Source organism: Akebia trifoliata, chromosome 8 (assembly GCF_017979445.1).
Source record: "Akebia trifoliata isolate Shusen 1 chromosome 8, ASM1797944v1, whole genome shotgun sequence".
Taxonomy (NCBI): Eukaryota; Viridiplantae; Streptophyta; class Magnoliopsida; order Ranunculales; family Lardizabalaceae; genus Akebia; species Akebia trifoliata.
In genome coordinates, this window is record NC_141382.1 from 28,631,206 (window position 1) to 28,638,908 (window position 7,703).

Below are 7,703 nucleotides of genomic sequence, written 5' to 3' on the forward strand. Positions count from 1 at the left end.
GAAACCTTCGTCTTTGTCTCGATAGAGACAGAAAACCCAGCTCTCCTCTCTCTAGCGAGATTATTTAGAAGGATCGTTCTATTTGCACGACCCTCTTCCAATCGGTAAGAGAACCCAAAGCGAAGAAGGAGCAACTACATTGATCTCTCTCTCTCTCTCTCTCTCTCTCGATCGACGATTTCAAAGAACCCAAACATAAAACAATTTGATACTCGCAGAGGTGACCTTCGATCCCAAATTTTTTACATAAAAAAATTTGATTTTATCTGGGTATTTTACATTCCTGAGTATTTTTGGGTTTGATCGTTAATGCATATTTATATTTAATGATACCTATGCTTAGTGTAGAGTATGTTCAGATCCACCAACAATCTGGGACATATTGAATCCATTAGAACACTAGTTATATAAAAAGACAAAACGTTGCTACAAATCAAAATAAAATCTCCAGGACATCAGAGTACCCTGATTTGTTCTTTCTCTCTTTTCTCTGAACTTCTGTCAACCCCAAAAAAAATTTTCCTTTTGGGTGAATGGGAGAGGGAGTGGGGTTGATAACATTACTGTCATCAGAATAAGAATTTGAGTTTTACTATTACTATTTTTTTTGCTCAACTCCATTTGCAATACTCATCAACCATTCTGGGGTTAGTCATAAAAGCACATCTTACACATCACTAGTCATTCTCTTTTCAATGCGTGGAGACAGTGCTTCCCAGGAGCAAATATGAAGAAGATGTTTACATAAATAATCACACTAGTGTTTGGGGTTCATGGTGGAAAGATCACCAATGGGGCTACAAGTGCTGCAAACAAGTGATTAGGAATAGCTACTGCACAGGCACAGCTGGAATTTAGGCTGCTGAAGCGGCAACAGATCTCATGAAGGCTAATATTGCTCTTAGAGAAGTCACCAAAGGTTTGTATGCCCTTTTGATGTTGTATGTGTATTTTAAGTCTTAGAAACTGTAATGCCTACTGTGGTGAACATTATTTAATTGCTATCATTTTATTGCCCTTTATTCTTTCAGTTGATTTATTTATTAATAATAAAATATTGTGGTTTATTAAAATGCAATTGCTTCTAATTGCTGTTTTCTTCAATTTTTGAATGATTTGAATAATTTCTATTTGTCAAATATGATTTTGCAAGATTTTTCATATCAAATGCATTTACCAATTTCTTTAATGATTGCACTGTTAGCGAGTCCTGATAATTATATATCTAACATTTTTCATATCAAATGCATTTGTGCCTGTTTTTATTTTGCCCCATTTTATGATTGTCAATTGTCGAAAAAATTAACTGACTCCAAAGTTAATGTTATCTAAGACAAATGCTTCACTTTGAATTGGCTGATATTAAGTAATGGTTTTGTCCTCTTAAAGCTAAAACTCGATCTTGTACATGTCCAAGTTCCAACTCAGTGGGGGCTCAGATTGGTGAAAGCCTGATTGAGCTGGAGTTGCTTGCACCAGTTTTAATTATCAGCTCTAATTGTTTAGACTGAAATTTTTTTGTCTGGCCAGGAGGACGAAAGGAAGAGAGAAGAAAGGGATGAACGAAAACACAAATACAATGTCACGTGGAATGATGAGGTATGCTTTTGTTTCGTTTTTTGCACAAGGGTAGTGAGTTACTTGGGATGATTTTGGAAGTTGAGGTTTTGAAAAAAGCGAGGGAATGCCCAATAGGAAGTAGATTGAGGTAGTGAGAGCATATATGAAAACACTTGAAATAACAGAAGACATGGATCTATACGATATTGAATGGAGGAACATGGTTCATTCAGCCAATCCCAAATGTTTGCGATAAGGCTCCAATAATGATAATGATCAAAGCCTTAATTAGCATGCCAATTGCTCAATTATTGTGCCATTAATTGAATAAAAATAATGAAATGAATTTCCTCATAAGAAATGGAGAAATAACGTTCTCAGGAGCAATGACCGTGACACTCACCTTGACAGGCAGTACGCGAAGGCCAACACAGTTGATAATGATCTTATGAAATTCAAAAGACGCTGTTTAACAACCTGGCTAGCTTCTGAAGGTAAAACTACCGGATCAATTGCCCTGCAAAAATTCCAAATTAGTAACTATGAAGCGATGGGCATAAAGTGGTGGAGTGGAAGAGACATCTTTTCACACTTCAGAAGGGTCATGTTGTAGATACCTCAGACAAGTGCTGCACCTGTCCACAGCAACGAGGGTTGAAGATAAGATGTCATAACATAGTGCGTGCTACTCTTCTTCCAACTACTATCACTCTGCTGCAGGTTACTACTGAGGACATGGAAGCATATAGGATGAAGAAGGTCCATCATGATGATCCAATGAAGGACTTCCTGCACTAGATCCAATGATGATGTTCACAATTTATTAATAAAAATATTTGGGCACTTCAAAACTATTTGTATGATATTGAATCATTTTAATTCGATGGTTCGTACAAAGTTTTTCTTTGCATTTTTACATCAAGGGGTTTTTTCACTCAGCTCTCTAAGATATACCTACAGTTTTGTTTCATATCAAACATGAAACAATTGGTATGACGTGCACTTTTTGTCTACTTCTGTTATTTTTCTTTATTTTTAAGTGGTAACGGGTGTTGATCTAAGCATATCTCGAAAATAGTTTTTGTATTGTATACATACAATTTTTATTTTTAGTATTTTACATTTTGTATAGTTGTATCACCGTATTCAAATTTTCAGAAGTAGGCATGCTCAGGAGTGGAGCTCGGATTTTGTCTACTTGTGGGAAACATTGACCTTTAAAAAAATAAAAAATAAAAATTGTGGGCTTTCACAGTTTAATCGTGGCTACATCAAAGTTCTTAATTTTATATTCTATAGTTTACACGCCACAATAAATCATTTTCTGCTAACGGCACACCACGCATAAAAATAAATTTTTTTTTTTTTTTTCAATTTTTTTCTTGGAATTCTCTCATCACAAAAAACATTAAAAAAGAACAATTTTTTTTATTTTTTAGCGTATCACTTACAAATAATTATATAAGAAGAAGATGAAAATAAATAAAAAATCATTTTTTGCTAACGGCACACCACGCATAAAATACTTCTTTTTTTTTTTTTAACGATTTTTTTCTTGAAATTCTCTCCTCATCACGAAAAACATTAAAAAAGAACCTTCAATAAAACAGTTAAAATCTGTAAAACAATACAAAAAGAGCACGAGTATGAGGATTAGATCATAAAATTAATAATTGGACAACCAACGAGTTCGGTGTGGGTTGGTTAAGACCCCTACATACTCCACACCCAAATTCACACATATACAACTAGTTTGGTGAGAACATGCAAGATCAAAAGAGTAGTAACATAAATCAAAAGAGTTCTTAAAATTATAAAAGACATTGCTTATTTACAAAATAAAGTGCCCAAAATTATATTTGGACCTCAATCGAAATAACTACAACAAATTTTGTTTGAACCTTGAACCATGTAATTAATGTCCACATAACCGTCAGACCACCTACACCCGCAAGACCAACGTCCACATAAACTTCATCCCAGTCAATAGAACAATAGCACCAGCACTAGCACCTTTGTATTCTTCAATAGAACAAGGCAGTTGTTGCTATCTTCACTATGTCGGCTCCAGTACCTTGTATTCTAACCGCTAGATCGTCAATATCTTCCTATCGACTAGCATCTCCATGAAAAGACAGCAAGCATCACGATATCCCTAAAAGGAACCAAAGCCCGAAGTTAGGAAATAAAAATGATAAAACAGTGAGCCGCAGAAATTAATAGAACCACCACTATCATAACTAAATTAGAATTCTAAAACAACTAGACAAGAAATTGGAAATTAAAATACTTTAATAAAAAAACTCAATATTTGAATTTTGGACATTCAAGTTTATGTGCATGTTGTAGAAATAGAATATGGATTTGATAACAGGCACGCTACAGCTCAAAGAAGGATCCCTAGCGGATGAACATGGTTCAGGCAGGCAGAAGATAAAATTGGTAGATTCCAATCCATGATAAAAGAGAAGAAAAGTTTGAAAAAGAAGTTATGCACTCATTTTTAATTAGGAGTAATGGAAGGAATGAAGGAAGGCATCCAACTTAATCAGGAGAGATGTAACATAGATTAATGTTATTGTTTTTTTCTTCTTTTTAATTAAAAATCCACAACTACCACTCTAATCTTTGGATATCCTCAAAAAAGGCAAGCAGAAGGCAACCTGTTTGAAAAGTGTCCTTCAATGATTTTGTGGGCCAAAGGAGAAGCCTTGAAATGCTTTGCAAATGCAACTACTGGAGTAATTTCCATAATGGGATGGAAAGAAATGGGACTATGAAGAGTGAGGACAGCGAAACATGTTGTGAAGGCAGCAATGGATGCTCAGCTCTTCGACATTGTGATACGTACGTAACAAAAGCAAGGTCTTGATCATGACTACTTTACAAGGTCTTGTTTTATTATTAATAAATAAATTAACTGAAAGAATAAAGGGCAATAAAAATGATAGCAATTAAATAATGTTCACCACAGTAGGCATTACAGTTTCTAAGACTTAAAATACACATACAACATCAAAAGGGCATACAAACCTTTGGTGACTTCTCTAAGAGCAATATTAGCCTTCATGAGATCTGTTGCCGCTTCAGCATCCTAAATTCCAGCTGTGCCTGTGCAGTAGCTATTCCTAATCACTTGTTTGCAGCACTTGTAGCCCCATTGGTGATCTTTCCACCATGAACCCCAAACACTAGTGTGATTATTTATGTAAACATCTTCTTCATATTTGCTCCTGGGAAGCACTGTCTCCACGCATTGAAAAGAGAATGACTAGTGATGTGTAAGATGTGCTTTTATGACTAACCCCAGAATGGTTGATGAGTATTGCAAATGGAGTTGAGCAAAAAAAATAGTAATAGTAAAACTCAAATTCTTATTCTGATGACAGTAATGTTATCAACCCCACTCCCTCTCCCATCCACCCAAAAGGAAATTTTTTTTTGGGGTTGACAGAAGTTCAGAGAAAAGAGAGAAAGAGCAAATCAGGGTACTCTGATATCCTGGAGATTTTATTTTGATTTGTAGCAATGTTTTATCTTTTTATATAACTAGTGTTCTAATGGATTCAATATTTCCCAGATTGTTGGTGGATATGAACATACTCTACACTAAGCATAGGTATCATTAAATATAAATATGCATTAACGATCAAACCCAAAAATACTCAAGGTATCATTAAATATAAATATGCATTAACGATCAAACCCAAAAATACTCAGGAATGTAAAATACCCAAATAAAATCAAAATTTTTTATGTAAAAAATTTGGGATCGAAGGTCACCTCTGCGAGTATCAAATTGTTTTATGTTCGGGTTCTTTGAAATCGTTGATCGAGAGAGAGAGAGAGAGAGATGTAGTTGCTCCTTCTTCGCTTTGGGTTCTCTTACCGATTGGAAGAGGGTCGTGCAAATAGAACGATCCTTCTAAATAATCTCGCTAGAGAGAGGAGAGCTGGGTTTTCTGTCTTTGTCGAGACAAAGACGAAGGTTTCCTGTTTAAGGGTTCTAGTCGACGAAGGGTTAGAAGGAAACTCGAGAGAAATTCGTTTAATAGAAACAGAGAGCTCCCACCAAATCGATCGAAAGAGTTGTTCTGTCGAGACGAAGGCAAGATTTTCAGTCGTTCTGTCGAGACGAAGGGTTGGGTTGGATTTTTCTGTCGAGAGAGAAACGAAGGGTTGGGTAGAAATAGAGAGAAAGTAAAAAGAAGGAAAAAAATGAAGGAGTTGTTTTAAAATATCTAAAACTCTGTTTCTCATTCGGAATTGACGTCTTACTCCATCTGCACCGTCCTTTTCTCTCCATCCAATGAATCAGAAACATCGTTTTCTTATATGTTTTCGGAGACGTCCGTCGAACCGTCCCACATATATAATATATAGGGTCCCGTTCGCCACCCTTAGTTTTACCACACACTTTAACAAACGCGTTTTGTCTTACATGGGTTAGAAGTTTCGGAATGAGCTGATTTTTGGTGAGGATGATCTCTATGGTGAGGAGATCATCCTCACCAAAAATCAGCTCATTCCAAAACTTCTAACCCCATCAAAATTGATTTACAAAAAATGGACGGTCCACGATTTTTCAACGTGTAAACATGGGGCTAAACATTTCGGAATGGGCTGATTTTTGGGGAGGATGATCTTCTAATCATAGAGATCATCCTCACCAAAAATCAGCTCATTCCAAAACTTCTAACCCATGTAGGACAAAAAACGTTTGTTAAAGTGTGTGGTAAAACTTAGGGTGCTGAACATTTCCCATATATATATATATATGGGTCAGGTTCAAGGGCCATGTGAGAAAACATGTAAGAAAACTTTCGGCGGTAAATAAAATTTTAAAATATGAGTTAGAAATTTTAGATTGAGCTGATTTTTTGTGAGGATGATTTCTATGATGGGAAGATCATCCAAAAAAAAATCAGCCCAATCTGAAACTTCTAACCCCATTAAAAGTGATTTAGAATGTGGACCGTCGATTTTTTTTCAATTTGTATCACTAATTTGTAAATCACTTTTGATGGATTTAGAGGTTTCTGATTGAGCTGATTTTTTGTGATGATGATCTTCTCATCATAGTGACCATCCTTGCAAAAAATCAGCTCAATCCAAAACCTCTAACCCTTATTTTGAAAAACGAAAGTTTTCTTACATGTTTTCTCACATGGCCCTTGAACCTGACCCTATATATATATATATATATATATATATATATAGATATATATATATATATATAATATATATATGTGGGTGCTGAACATTTCCCATATATATATATATATATGGTCCCGTTCGGCACCCTACACTTTAACAAACGCGTTTTGTCCTACATGGGTTAGAAGTTTCGGAATGGGCTGATTTTTGGTGAGGATGATCTCTATGGTGAGGAGATCATCCTCACCAAAAATCAGCTCATTCTAAAACTTCTAACCCCATCAAAAATGATTTATAAAAAATGGACGGTCCATGATTTTTCAACTTGTAAACATGGGGCTAAACATTTCGGAATGGGCTGATTTTTGGGGAGGATGATCTTCTAATCATAGAGATCATCCTCACCAAAAATCAGCCCATTCCAAAACTTCTAACCCATGTAGGACAAAAAACGTTTGTTAAGTGTGTGGTAAAACTTAGGGTGCTGAACATTTCCCATATATATATACAGGGTCCCGTTATTTGGCCAACAGTTTGGCAAACACTTTTTCAAAACATGGGTTAGAGGTCTTGGAATGGGCTGATTTTTGGTGAGGATGATCTCTACGGTGAGGAGATCATCCTCACCAAAAATCAGCTCATTCCAAAACTTCTAGCCCCAGTTTACTAGTTGAAAAATCGTGAATCGTCCATTTTTTGTAAACTATTTTTGATGGGGTTAGAAGTTTTGGAATGGGCTGATTTTTGGTGATGATGATCTCCTCACCGTAGAGATCATCCTCACCAAAAATCAGCCCATTCCAAGACCTCTAACCCATGTTTTGAAAAATGTGTTTGCCAAAATGTTTGCCAAACTGTTGGCCAAATAACGCTACCCATATATACAAAAGGAATGCTTAAATCTTAATGGATATGGATCATTCGATCCAACCAAATAAAAATTGGGTAATATTACTTCATAGACCCTGCGGTAGGGATGCCTTTCT

The 7,703-nt window shown here is 35.7% G+C and overlaps 1 long non-coding RNA gene across 1 annotated transcript; it reads left to right on the top strand.

The window, feature by feature from the left end:
• Window positions 1-226: 226 nt before the first annotated feature.
• Window positions 227-2,584, top strand: LOC147396469 (uncharacterized). The gene is made up of 3 exons (XR_015180637.1): window positions 227-919; window positions 1,531-1,599; window positions 1,972-2,584. It is a non-coding gene; the product is annotated as an uncharacterized LOC147396469 (long non-coding RNA).
• The last annotated feature ends 5,119 nt before the right edge of the window (window positions 2,585-7,703 follow it).